Genomic DNA, 15,209 nt, shown 5'->3' on the forward strand with positions numbered 1-15,209 from the left:
TATTTAAGATATTACGGCAAAATTTTGAGGGACATCACTTGATATTTAACAAGGCTGCGGAAGGAAAAAATTTCCCAAATAATTTTAAGTAATGATGTCTTGAGGGTAGTTCCTGGCCGTATAAATATTTCGGTATGTTCCGGTTACGTAGATCCGTCTAACACCGAACCGTAGTTACTCTCATAATGTCCGCCCCATTACATGGTTCAGAAACGTAAACGATGGCAAGACCCGAAGAAATTGTGTATGGAGTATTTTTAAAAAAAGAATTTGTGAAAGGTGAAGGAAAGGAATATCTGGGTCGGTTCAAATTACAGAGACCCGATTGTTTTTGGAACAGTAATTACTAGTTGTTGGTGTTGTCGTTGTTTTAAGGTTTCTATAGTCCTCATTAGGGTGGTAAGGTTCATCGAGGGCTTACAACGGTAGTCCCAAAAAAAAGTGCTGTTTCGATGGGGTCGACCCATAGGGAGAGGGGTGTCAGATGTGCCATGTTAGCAGGGCATGCAAAGAGGTGGTTAGAATCATGCGGAGACTCGTTGCATGCTGGACGTATATTTGATATGTCGGGGTCGATTCTGGATAAGTAGAAGTTTAACCTGCTACAGTATTAAGAACGAAGCTGTACAAGGGGCATTCTCGATTCTCTCGAACTCGAGCTCTTCGTGTGCCAGGGGGGTGGTTTGACTCCAAGCATGTCATTAATTGAGAGGAAGTCGGCGAATATGTTTATGGCTCCACTATGAGTGGCGGTCATCGCATGCCTGAAGTTGGTTGCATCCGAAGTCTGGTCGGCGTATTGATTTTTGTCATCGATGTAGTTAAGGAAGGACCTCTTGCAGCTTTTAGGAGGCGCTTCCGCAATCAGCAGGTGAGTGCATTGATGATCACCCCAGCAGAAACTCCTTGGAGAGAAGTTCATTGGTGCGGCATAGTTAAGGTCCGGCTGGACAATTGCCTTGTATGTAGACAACAACGTTTCTTTGTCTTTTAACCACGTGTTGCCGGCTAGCGACTTGAAGATTTTGTTGCGGCTCTGAAGGAGCGCAGGCTGTCGAAGGATTCACCAAAAATCTTAGAGTAATTGACAGTCGGAATTTTAACGCCATCGACTACAATATTAAGATCAAGTTTATACTCCTTGGTCCAGTTAGTGAATATGATGGCTGTGGATCTTTTGGGGAAGAGTGTTAGGTTCCGTGCAGCTAGGAAGCGAGAGAGGTCGGAGAAATAGCCGTTTTCTTTTGACCACATCCATTGTCCGACATCATTATTATGCAATCATCAGCGTACGAGCTGATAGAAATTCCCTCAGGGGAATGAGGGAGTTTCGAGATGTAGAAGTTAAACAACAACGGGGAGAGGACACCACCTTGTGAAACCTCCTGTTCATTTCATCTCTATTTGAAGTTTATACCTCGTTTTACCTCAGGAGTTAATCCTCAACAACCCTGAAGGGAGCGTCGATTTTTCGTCCTCAAGTAAGTATCTAACCTCGTTTGACTCGGTAAGTTTTAGTAAGTATTCGTGTTTCATAATGCCTGTTATAAAACATGCATTGTCAAAAGCGTGGACGAAGACAGCAATTGAGAAATTGGTGTATGGAATGTCTATGAAAAAAAAGTTTCCAGAAATCAGGAAAACGGAACATATAATAATGATCTCATTTTCTTCATCTAAAGATATATTAGCCCTTTTATAGGTAGGATACCTATTACTTCACTACAACAGGAAGATCATTCGGTGGTTTAAAGGCACTGAGACTACGGAAATCTAATACAGAATGCAGAAAGAGAAAAAACATAATAATGTGCGCTTTATAATATACCCTAACCTTAAGTCGAAATTCATATTAGCGAAGTAAGTTGTATTTTTCCACAGTAAGGACAATTTTTTTTCTAGATTAATATATCTAATTGGAAACCCCGAAAAACAGACTTTATGTAGGTAATATTTTTTTGAGTAAATATATCAGTATGAAAATAGTGTTTTTAAGGATCCTGAAAACGTTTGATCGCAAGTGGAAAGTTGCTATTTTGCCGTTACAAATTTTCTAGATAATACTTTTACATTGGAAACCTCAAAGGGAACGCTATAGGCTAAAAAGAAAAGTATAAACTTGTTACTTTAGTTTTTACTATTATTGTTCCTAGTTCTAATATTCTCTTGTTTGGTTCCTTATTTTAGCAAATTTAGAAAGTGTACATGAGATTTTCAACAACTAATTTTGACTTAGTCTTCTCAATTTCGGATTGAACGCATTTTCCTTCCGCTGTGTTGGCTTTTTAGCCAAAGGGTTGGTTCGGTCTCCATATGCCGCCTTAAAAAAAACTTTTTCTTCCTATTATTTTATAAAAGCAGAAAGTTTTTAACTTACTGAATCCTATCCTTTACTTTTAATGTAACTAAATTCTGTTTGAAATGTTGTCGGACTTGTCATATGATGGCAGTGACTTCAGATGGAATCCTTTACCTACTATACATAAATTTGTCGATTTCTAATGGACATATAGGGTTAACGTTGAAAATGCTGCGTCGGACCACAAAAAGATTCTTCATCCAGTTTTTACATCGGCTTGTGATTCGTTGGGATGGATGCAGGCAATAAAAATGGAGTTAAAAGTTGTCGACTCTGCATTCCAGGCGTCATTTTTTGCCCAGGAGTAGGCTTTTTTCTTCCTCCAGCAAGTCGACCGTACAGGGTCCGATATTCGATGTGTAACCAACTTCGGACCGTTCGCGCAGCTGTCACACTGGAATCAGCTGTTTATAAATTTGCTGAATGACAGTTCGGAGTATTGTTCAGAAGTGTACAAAAACGTTTTGCCAAAAGTGAACGCCAGCAATTGTTCGTGAGCTCAAACACCTTAATGTTAATAAAGTTTGTATTTATCGCACCATCACTCGTTACAATGATACTGGTAGCATCGCAAAACGCCATAGAAGTGGTCATCAAAAGACTGCAACGTCACGTGAGATGATTCGGAAGTAGCGACTTGAGCGAAATCCATGACGATGTGCCAATCATATGGCTAAAGAACTGAAAATATCCGACCGCAGCATCCGACGCATATTGAAAAATGAGCTCCAGGTCAAGCCCTACAAGTTACAAAAGGCCCGTGATCTCACACCGTAGCAGCAACAAGTAAAACTTGAGAGAGCGAAGCAGTTGCTTCGCTTGGCCGAAAGCGGTCAAATTCCGAACATTGTGTTTTCTGACGATAATTTTTTTCCAATTGAGCAATGCGTAAACTCTCAAAACGATAGAGTTTATTTGACCTACTGTTCATACGTGAATCTAAGTCATCGGTTGGGCACCAGGAGGTAGCTCCCGCCACAAATAATAGTTTGGGCCGCTGTCACCGCAGATGGGCGCTCACCAATTGTTTACATCGAGCCTTGCGTCAAAGTAAATTCGACATATTATCGGGAAAGTCTTCTGGAGGCTGCTTTGAAGCCGTGGGCAAACAAACATTTCGGTCGCAAACCATGGACGTTTCAACAAGACTCAGCACCGTTTCACAAAGCGCGAGTGAACCAAGAATGGCTGAAACACAACGTTCCGAACTTCATTACGACCACAAAATGGTTCTCGAATTCATCAGATGCGAATACAATGGATTATTCTCTCTAGGCCATTTTGGAGAGCAAGGTTCGAAGTAAAAAATACACCAGTCTCGAGATGCTGAAGAAAACCATTTTCCGTGAGTGCAGGCAGCTTGCGATTCGTTTTTTGAGCGTCTCAAAGCCATAGTTAAGACAAAAGGTGGTCATATCGAGCAAAAGTGAATTGATCCTGAATTTATGATTATTTTCACACATTTTGTACTTTAAAAGCAATAAAAATAATTTTCCAAACCGAATTTATGCCTTTTTCAATTGGTTACACTTCGAGTGCGGACCTTGCACATAGAGTGTAGCTGAAGTTCTAGGATATGCCCAAATATGATACCATGTCAATATTTAATCTAAACTAGTACTCGGTTCTTTGGTTGTTCGGGCAACCACAAAATCTCCTCTATAATTATATCTAGGTCATTAAAAGAAGTAATTTCTTTTGCCTTTACTGGGTATCCCCCAAAGCTCTAACTTCCTGGTAAACTGAGCATACGATATGTACTTTTTCTTAAGTGTTGGTCACCATCTTTACAGCAGCTCACCGTTCGAAGAATAGTAAGGCAAACTTCATTGTATTCTTGGGTACACTAAATTTGACGAGCCAAACTAGCTAAGTCGACGCATAGAATTATTTGTTTTCTATCTGCGGCAACAAAAAACACAGTATCTCGGGTATTTACGAATATGTCTCTACAACATTTACTATTTCTTTTTCATAAAACGCTTCAATATACTCACATATAGCAACAACTAAACATTTCACATCTAACAAGTCGAACTTAAGTGCAAAGTATCCTTTTATATGTCTGCCATGCTAAATTATTCATAACATACACACACACTCAAACATCGCGTCTAATATGAACTCGTGCGAGATCGATGCGAAATGTGCTTACACACAGTAACACCTACATATACAAGTATATCCAAGCCTGTGTGTGCTCGCCTGTGACGGCGCACCTTTTTGGCACTTTTCAAGCACATAACATTTCGCAAATTAAATAATGCAAGATGGAAAATAAAATAAAAGGCAAATATAGGAGAAAAAAAAAATTGCGAAGAAAAAATTGTAAATAGAAAATACAATTTCGAATTATTGATACGCATTCAAAGAAAATGTACAAATGCACAACAAATTGATAAAAGTTCGCAATATTACAACAACGACGATAAAAACTGAACAAAGCAAACAAAAAGAAATGGTGAAGATGAGGAGCGAAATAGGAATACTAAATGTATTGATGCGTGAAAACTTTGCAGACAAGAATGTGAAGACACCAATGCAGCTGCAGCTGGAGGAGGTGTATGGGTGAGCGACTGCTGACTTGAACACACACATACTATATATACACATGTTTATATTTGCACAAATTTGTGCGAAAAGATGCTAGAGTTCTAAAGTGTAGCATAAACAAGTAGGTCGCCTATCTGTCCCCACCCTGCGCACCTGGTGTGCGTGTTATTGTCTTTGAAAGCGAAAATTGATTAAGATGGAGACACTTATTGCAGGTAAAGTGCGTTTACTTCTAGGATACATGGTATAGTATACACACACACACACATCTGCATACATGTGCGATCATTCAATAGCGATGAAATATGGACGATAACTTGGCGGGTGAACGTTGCCAAACTTATATACAAGCGGTGTATGTCAGTGAAAGTGTCACAAGAACGAAAATAATAAAATGTGAAATATTTCAAAGTGTTTGTTCATACGTTAATGGTCTAACGCGCAAGTTAAATGCTATCTCATACTGCTAAATGTTTGTCAACAAAGTGCTTTTGAACAATATGTCACAAGAGTTTTTCAAAAGTTTTCTTTTTTGCGAAGCATATGTACATTCGTCGATGCAATATAATTCACAAATATACTGTAAGAAAGAAAAAACGTGGACTGTACCGAAGCTTCAATGCCTTTCACAATGTATTTTTATATCATATAGTATATTGGTATTAAAAGTTTTTTATTTTGACTTGGAGCGTTCCGTTTGCATGGCGGTTTTATGTTATAATAGTCCGAACTGAATCGTTTCTGCAAGGCTTGTAGCAATACCTGGAATAATAATCTCTACCAAAATTCGAAAACATAGCTTGTTAAATAAAAAAGTATCCATACAAGGATTTGAGTTGGATCGGTCAGTTCATATGACAGTTATATACTATAGTTGTCCGCTATCGACAGTTCACACAAATGAGCAGCTTCATGGAGAGAAATTTCAGGTCGATATCTACAAAACTGGGTACCTATTTGAATATATACAGAAGGAACCACGGACAGATAGATGAATATAGCCCAAACGACTTAGCTCGTCTCGCTGAACATTTATATATACCAAGCACAACATTTACATATATACTTGTATATAAGACTTTGATCATAATATTAAATATCTTAATTTTTTCTTCAAAATCTATGTCGTCCTCTTCAAAGAAATCTATCTTGGCCCCAATACACTTGTGCCAACGTATTTTCCAATCCTCGAAGCAGTTGTTAAAGTCAATTTTCGGAATAGCCATCAGTTTTCACTGATCCCACCGATGTTTCAACGAGTCCAGTAAGATCTCTAACTGTTAATCGTCGATTCTCAAGTACCAATCTCGTTATTTTATTGACGCGTTGATCATCAGTAGATGTTGATGGCCGGTCTGGATGTGGTTCGTCGTCAACGCCGTTTTCTTTTAAGATCGATTTTAACAAGCTTTTCTTGAAGTCATGTTTTCACCAGCAAATTAATTTCAAATAGACGGTGGACACCACGCCTCTCTTATTGACCAAAGCTAGTCGCTATAACCGATTGGTTTCTTCAGTAGATTCAATCGTTGACAGCGAAGTAGGTTAAAGTAGAGGATTACCTTCCATACGCACCAAACACATTTTAAAACCTTCCTGATCGTCATTCTTGTCTCTGGTGACCGGTTTTGCCGACTAGCCGTAATTTCAACGCGTCCATTTTCGCTATACTTTTCATCACCAGTAATCCTTCGCATCAAAAATGGACAGATTTTGTTGCGAATCAAGGGTGATTTGTATTTTTTGCGTTAACCCATACATCGAACTGGATAGAAGGCTAGTTTTAAACGGTGTGTGTTTGGCACAATAGGTCCATAAGTGTTTCTCTTCTGGTGCCCATTTTTGATATTTCCAAAACAACTTATCGAATGCTAGTTCCCGGCTGAGATGGGCGATACGTTTACGAAGGCAGTTATATAATATATGCCATTTAAAGATTTGCTAGACTCACAGTTGACAGCTTCTGGTAAGAGAATGTATTAATTTAGGCGGCTCGCTGGGTACTGATGCGTACCAACTAAGAGCTTCGGAAGGTTAATTACTATCAAAACCTGTTTAAGCATGTACATAAGAGGACTGCAACCGCTACATTTCGGGTTTTCGATTTTGAATGGTACCCATATACCACGATCCAGAACCCTGCACATCATGTTTGGATAAAATTTCACTGAGTATCCCTCTTATAAGCCTGATAAGAAATATACATATATCATAACTGATAATATAATAAGTTAACATAAGTTTTCATTTATTCCAACTCAATCGAACCGACTTCTGCTGACACAGAAACTCCTCACTAAACTCAGCATTACAATGAGAGTTTGTGCTACGTGGCGCCGTAGATATTATTCAAGATATATACCAATAGTTGCATGGAGAACAATTGAAAGGCGAACATGCTACAATACCAAGTATAACTATTGTATAAGATAATAAGAATTGTTGCGTAATAATTCCCCATTCAGACACTTAAAATGTTTCAAGTTTGAAAACGTGATATAAAAATTGAGTTTATTGTTAAGTCATTGAGAATGTTTTTATAGGACGATACACATAAGTATCCAGCGTAAGGCGCCGGTAAGAAATTCGTGTGGTCTGCTACATTAATATAGAATACATAGAGTCATATCAAAAGTATAAATCAATGTATGTGTATATATCTCCGCTGAGAATTCTACTTTATACGACTACAAAATTTACGTGAAATATTATATGTAGGGTGACCAGACGACCCAAAATAAGTTGATGGAGATTCCAAGTGTAACCATGTCTTTCTTCACCTGGACCAACAGAGTGGAAGTATTCCTCTTCCTCTACTTCTCCTTACCGGTACTGCGTCGAATAAACTGAAATCTTTGTATCCATTCAAACGACATGACATATAAAGCGTAACCGCTGTCTTCGAGAAAGACAATCACCTGCTCAATCCGAGGTAGCACCTATTGGCAATAGTTATTCTGAGTGGATTATGACATTGCAGTTGCTCTTAAAACTGGCTCCAAGATAGACAAAATTATTTACGACTTCGGAAAAAAGGAAGTCGGATTGTCTGAAAACTCGTTTGGTATCAAACGGCTCGTAGAGATCCTTCCCGATCTTATGAAGCTTTTGGTATTGCTTAACGTCTGTTTACACAGCAGTATTAGCTTTGAGGGGATACCAAATTTAGACATCGCGGCATAAAGGCAGCTCCTTTTCGTGCCAATAGCAGCTTTGAACTCGACGAAGAGGTGGTGTGTCAATCTTCCTTTCACAGGTCTTTTCCAAGATTTCGCGCATGGTAAAAATGTTGTTGTTGACGGTGATTGGGCAGAGCGCACTTAGGTTCCAACCGTCGGGCATTCTCTCATTCGATCATATTCTTCAAAGAAGCTCGGCCGGCAATCCATGGCCCGTGCGGTTTTGTTATTGGTATTCAAACCTCTTCACCATACTCCCTGTGGTATGATTTCACTGCCGTCCAGTAGGCTGCATAAGTGTTCCCTCCATAATTTCTGGACATCAGTCACTAGATCACCTCTTTGGGCTCTACAAGAGTATGTATGCTACGGTCTTGAAGCCTACTGTTAGTCACCGCAACTTTTCCTAGAAGTTTAGTTCGTACTCACGCATTTCGGCCTCTCGCGCCTCCCTTCCCTCTTTAACCCGCGGTATCTGTCCCATCCTGCTCGTATTGTCGTCGATTGTAACTATGCGAGCTAGGTGAATAGTTTTCTCTCCACTGGGACACAATTCTCCTCATCGTACCAGCTGTTTCTTGCCTTTTCCGAAAATAAATGGTTTTGTTTGCAGCTGTACGTAAGGAGATTGAAATACCGTCCCACAGTTCCCTGATACCGAGTTTCTGAAGAGTGCTCTCAGAGAGCCGTAATTCAAGTCGAGCAGAAAATAGTTCGGCTGCCTATTGGAATTACAGATTCTCGACGTCGAAACTTCCATGTGTTGTTGAGCTTTTTTCTGTACAGAGGCGGGTGCGTATCTTCGATGCGACAACATAGTGGTCCGAGTCAATGCTAGAACCTCGGATTAGCTGTCATCATAACTGAGTGCATTGTTATATTTTATTCTTGATATCAATAAAGGTTAGGCTGACAAAAATCGATCTTGGACCAGAAGGCTTTTGCGACAGCGCATGTACCGATTGTATCTCAGCGCTGTCCAAGTCTCTTGTCAATAAAATAATCAGAAAAAATATTCCGACTAAAATAACCAGGAATGTGATAAATTATGAATATCTATTTTGGTTCGATTTATATAATTAAAATAATTCAATTTATTCTCAAAAGAGTTATTTTTGGTGATTTAATGAGGCCATAGGCTTAACTATTGCCAGAGCTCTTCGCCTATAAGAACCTTTTAAGTGACTGGCATACTTCCAAGTATGACTATCTCAATAAAACAGAGTTACGACTTCCACATGATGTCTCTTTTAGTTCGAAGGAATTAACAGAATTCGAAATTGCGATAAATAAATTTGACTCTTGATACATTCCTTCTTCAACACCCCGAATAAATTCTCTAAATCATCCCGAGTCACAGGTTTCGAACATATTTAGCAGGAGTTACTTTTAATAGGACTATACTTTAAAATCTTGTTTCCGACTGTCTTTCTGTATCCTTTGAATTAAACGAAACTGAATTGCTGATTTTCATTTCCACTTCTTTCAAATTGTTTTTCTGGTCACCCTCCAAGTTGCAGTTGTATCTCCTTCATTTTCAAAATGATGCTGCGAATTTTTCTTATCTTTCAATTAAAACAGAAGAGAGCTAAAGTAAGAAAAGGAAAGAACGGAATACACACGCTGTGCACCGAACAAAGTCATGTGGCGTGCATGACAAATTGTGGGAATATCATCTCCTCGAGACTCTCTAGGCTCAAGCAAAGGTATGCGGTAAGCAGATCATCAAACAAATACAATTATAAGGTAGAAAATCAAGTGCCACAAAAACAGTGGAGCCGAAGAGAGGTAAAAAAGATTATTGACGCCCACCTCAAAGACCGCTTTTACGAAGTAAAAATTGTGGGTGTATTAGAAGACTGCCGAAAAGGCGCTTAAGTGCGCATAAAAATTGAAATGTCAGTTTTATGGCGGCCACAAAAATGACCGGTGAAGGATATGAATAACTAAAAAGGCGAAGAAAATAAGAATGCAACAATGGAAATTTCTAAAGTGTTAAAGTGCTAAATATAACAGACGTTTGACTGCAACAATTGTTTGCGTGAGTGTGTGGGCTTATGAAAAAATTATGAACAAAATTTCTTATAGGAAAATATTGGATATGCCAGGCAGGTAACCATAAATCTGACAGCTGCATTCTGAAGGCGAACAGCACAAATCAGTGAGCTGTCATTACAAGCTGTCTTACCATGCTTGTGGCATGCAACATGCCGATTTGTTTGTATGCACTTGTAAGTCGGTCAGTGCGTGCGTCCTTTAGTGGCCATGCAACATGTCCGGAAGCCGGCAAGAGAGTTCAGAATTGTAAAGGCATTATGTGCTAGCAAGGCTAGCGAATGAAGACATTTGCGTTGAAATAAATGAAAGCAAGTTATGACATGAAGAATTGGAGAAAGAGTGTTGAAAATATTTAGCTAGTGTGTGTGCCTGAAAAATCACAAAAATCATACGAATCTTACATTTTATTTGCTTTTCCGAGAAAGCAACGAAATGTTTTAGTGAAAACTGAGAAATCACTCAAAAATCGTCAATAAATCGTATTTACACAGGCCGGCTTAGATTGCATTACTCTGCATTGAATTGGATTTACAGCACAACGAAACTGACATGTTACACCTACAAACCTACACTGGTATATGTGTGCAGCGCTGTATTGTTTTGGCAGTTGCGTGCTGTTGCATGCCACTTATTCTTTCAATAATCCAGTAATTCACTTGCTTCACCATGCTCCGCTTCTATCTAGCTTCCAGCTAAACACCATCATTGTGTGCAGAGAAATACCTCTATTGAGCTGTCAGAAATATGTACATGTCGATAATGCTTTGTAATGCGTTTGATGTCGGAAATACCGAAATTCATTTTGCTCGAATTACCGGGCACATTAACAACTTGTTACACTCTATTTTACACTCTACTTTAATTTTGGTTTTCTTGCGCACTCGTCGCCTGCCCAAAGCATTATTGGCATGTTGCACGTCCAAGTGCATCTAAGATACTTACGCGCCGATACCCGTTCTGTTGATGGACAGGTTAAGTGTTATTAAGCTTGTATTGTTTGTAAGCTTATTGCATTTATGCCCCTTTCCCAACAGGTGTAGGATTAATTGTTGGATTTGTTTGAGTAAATGCTGCATTGGAAAAATTCTACAAGTAATGGACACTCAGCGTTGCATATAAGCTGATGTGGGTGTTGATTGATTGAATTGTATGTGGTATTGTTTGTAAATGTGAAACACCTTGTACTTTCACATAACACGAAAATAATTTTAATTTGATTTTCTATTGTATGATTTTTAAAAAAATCTGAAAATCATTTGCTTTCCTTCAAGCAAGTTTAGTAGTATTTTTGATAGCATTTATTACAACATACGGACCACATTTCTCTCTAGTTTCTGACAGCTTAGCTTATTTACTGCATAGATTCCTGCTAATTTGTGTGTACAGGCCAAACTATTTCCAAAGTATATTTTTAACTCGTTGAAGGCCACATAACCTAACTCTGAATTCATTCGCAACGGTTGTATACGAACTTGTGACTTCACCTTTATGTGCCACAACTTTTCCCAACATTCCTAATAACTCGCCTTTGGTTTATTCTAATAGTTTTGTCTAATTGTTCACATTTAGATTAGTATACCTGAAGTCTAATTAGCCTTAACCCGGAGACTTGAATCTTTTACAAAAACCTCTCCGAGATGCTTGATGTAACTAAGGACCCCACATTTATCAAAGGCTCATAAATACTATATTAAAACTGTCAAACAATGTAGCGAATGGCGTTTCAAAAATGAGACGAAACAGAAAAATTCGCTTACATACTTACATATATAGCAAGTGTATGGACAATTAAACTAAGCTTTGGCGTGAAAAAAGATGCGACGACTAACAAAAGGTTTCAAGACCGGAGAATACACCTGTAGAACTCACAGAGGGGATCTAGTGGCGTGATGCCCAGATCATACTGAAATTATGTAGAGAACACTCCTCCAGTCCGCTTAATGGCAGTGAAAGCATGGCACCGGCAGATAGTTCACTTGATTCCCCAATCGATGTCACGATGCGTTAGTTCTTGGAAGGAGGATCGACACACACCCACTCATCGTCGACTTCAAAGCCGTTTTTCACAGCACGAAAAGGAGGTGTTTTTATGCCACGATGTCTGAATTTGATATCCCCGCAAAACTAATGCGGCTGTGCAAACTGACGTTGAGCAAAGCCAAGAGCCGTTCGATACCACTGCTGGAGAATATAATTCGAGCTGCAGAGCTGAATGGAATACGTACAATCTTCTACAATAGTATACAACTGCTGACATATGCCGATGACATCGATATCATTGGCCATAAAGAACACGCCGTTAGTTCTGCTTTTTCCAGATTGTAACAAGAAGCGAAGCAAATGGGTCTGGTAGTGAACAAGGACAAGACGAAATATCTTCTGTCATCAAACAAAAAGTCGTCGCATTCTCGACTCGGCTGCCACGTCATAGTTGACAGTCATTACTTCGATTACGTCAGCCTCGAAATCCAACGCAAAATAACTCTTGTCAAGAGGTGCTACTTCGGGCTTAGTAGGCAAATGAGAAGTAAAGCCCTGTCTCGACGAACAAAGACCAAGTTCTGCAAGTCACTAATTATCTCCATGCAGAGGCATGGACTATGACAATTTCTGATAAGTCGGCGTTTCGAGTTCTTGAGAGAAAAGTTCTGTGTAAGATGTATGGTCCTTTGCGCATTGGCAACGGCAAATGTGGCAATCAATGGAACGATGAGCTTTACGAGATATACGACGACATTGTCATAGCTCAGAGAATTGAGTGACATCGGCTACGCTGGCTAGGCCATGTCGTCCGAATGGATGAAAAAACTCTTGCTCTGAGAGTATTCAACGCAGTTCACGCCGTGGAAGCAGAGGAAGAGGAAGATCTCCACTCCATTGGATAGACCAGTTCCGTTACATCCAACCTTAAATTACCTTCAGCAGCCAATTTTTAAGATAATTCGATCGCCATAACATGAACTAGTTCATTGAACCAAATAGCCGAACTTCCTGTAAAGCTCATACAGAATATTATATCGTTTGTGTTGTTTGCGGTAAAGATCTCAAATAGGATCTTTCTCACGATGATCATAATATCTTATTGGCGTCGAATTTCATATGCAATACTTGAAACTTTTTTGCTTTACATATAAATTATTCTTGCATTTAAATATTAAATCTGGTTTATATTGTTCAACATTCATGAACCTTTTAGTCTTCGTAATGCAACTTTGGTTTCTCAGTTGGTAAATGAATTATAGACATTATTCACTACTTGTTATAATTTTTTTCTGGGTCGAGATAGTTGCCGCAGATACAATCAAATTCATTTGGATTTATTGAATACTATTTTTGGACACTGAACTCTTTGAATTCTATACTTGCTGAATATCTTATTTTTTTAAGTTCTATATTTTGAGTACAGAAATTCCACTGTTGAAGGTTTTGTCGAAGACAAGTGGTCTCTACTCGGTACTAAACCTATTAAGTAAGGCTCAAAAGTCGATTCAAAACCGGATCCCACTTGGAGAGCTGCGAATGCCGATCCATTGTGATGCCTAATTGTACAAAGGCGTTAATCGCAAATACTCTCAAAAATCGGCAAAACACTTTGGGTTTGTCACAAATTTGTTGAGGTAACTGATATTAACTCTAGCAATTTCGCCAGGTTTGCCTAAAATATGACTGCCCATTTGTTTGAACTCAGTTTTCAAAGTTGTAATAACATATGGAAGAGCAAATGACTGGGTGTTTCCATCTCACCTTGCTTCAGCCAACTGTGATAGTTAGCACTCGACAAAATTTGCAGCCTTGGGTCATTGTAAGAACTTCCACGTTCGCGGCAAGATAAACCTAACTGAGAACGAGAAGTTTAATAGATCACCAGTGTTTCACACTAGGCCAGACGGATGTCAAAGTCGCACAATTGCTAGTTCTTGACCAGTGCCCGTTAACACACGCAGAGTTCAGAGCGTTAGAGCGCAAGATGACAGTGGACACCCAACTCGTTTTTAATCCTATGTAATTAGGACAAAGGTACCCTCTTTTGCTCGCCCTCCTGCTTTGCAGTTTCCAGAGATTCCGCTTTGATTAGGCAACTAGATAGTGCGGCCAAACACTCCTTAACTAAATATCAGCGCTCAGTCAGCGAGCTCAAAGGTTTTATTGTCCGTCTGCTGTAGAAGTGAGTTTCTTTGAGTCTCAATTCATCCGTTAAAAGCTCACTGCGCCTCTATTATCCAATACGGCAATAGTATACATAGACTCTGATATACAATTATTGTATTTTCGTTCAACTCTTCAATGACGATGCCAACAAAAACTACTGAGACGTTAAACCACATGATTCAAACTACTGGGCGCCACAATACGATGTCTTCTCTTAGGCATTCATAATGTCAAAACTTCGGAATATTGATTTGTACAGAAAGCTGCGACTTATGGTCTATTGTGCCCACCTTTATATCACATATGGTCACAAAGGTCCAGCATAGTGAGCAATTTCAGGAGCCTCCTGGGCGCGACTGAGGTTATGTGATCCCTATCCACGTAGATGCTTCTGTAAATTGCTGGGCAATCCAGTATCAGCTATTCTGGAGTTTTCTGTTACATGTTACAGAACCGGAAGTTTGCGCACGAGACTATGCCCATGTTAGACAAGTGCTTCCTGAGCCTGCAGTGTCCTGTATAGAGGGTGACAAGGTGGTGGAATTTGTCTCGGGGGAGGTTGATCATTTCCTTAAACCTTGCAAGGTTGTAATCTCCCATAAGTAGCTTGAAGTTCCTTCTGCCTGTTGCACTCTCTCCTCCGTGCGAAACAGCTCCTTTATAGTGCCCACTGCAATGCATGGTTCTGGCCTCATTATCCTGGACGCTGTTAAAGATCTGGAGCAAAATTTTCGTTATTTGTAATAGACTCTGTCTTTATCAGCCCTTCTTTACAGCTATTGAATTCATTTTCTACTCTTTAAATTGAATCTGCGTCTTGAGCTTTATCCTACGAAAAATCCAATAATTTTTATTGACTGAAAAATTACAAACGAAATCGATGAAAGTCAATCTACTATTGATGGAAATTA

The sequence above is a fragment of the Bactrocera tryoni genome, chromosome 2 (genome assembly GCF_016617805.1).
Source record: "Bactrocera tryoni isolate S06 chromosome 2, CSIRO_BtryS06_freeze2, whole genome shotgun sequence".
Lineage (NCBI taxonomy): Eukaryota > Metazoa > Arthropoda > Insecta > Diptera > Tephritidae > Bactrocera > Bactrocera tryoni.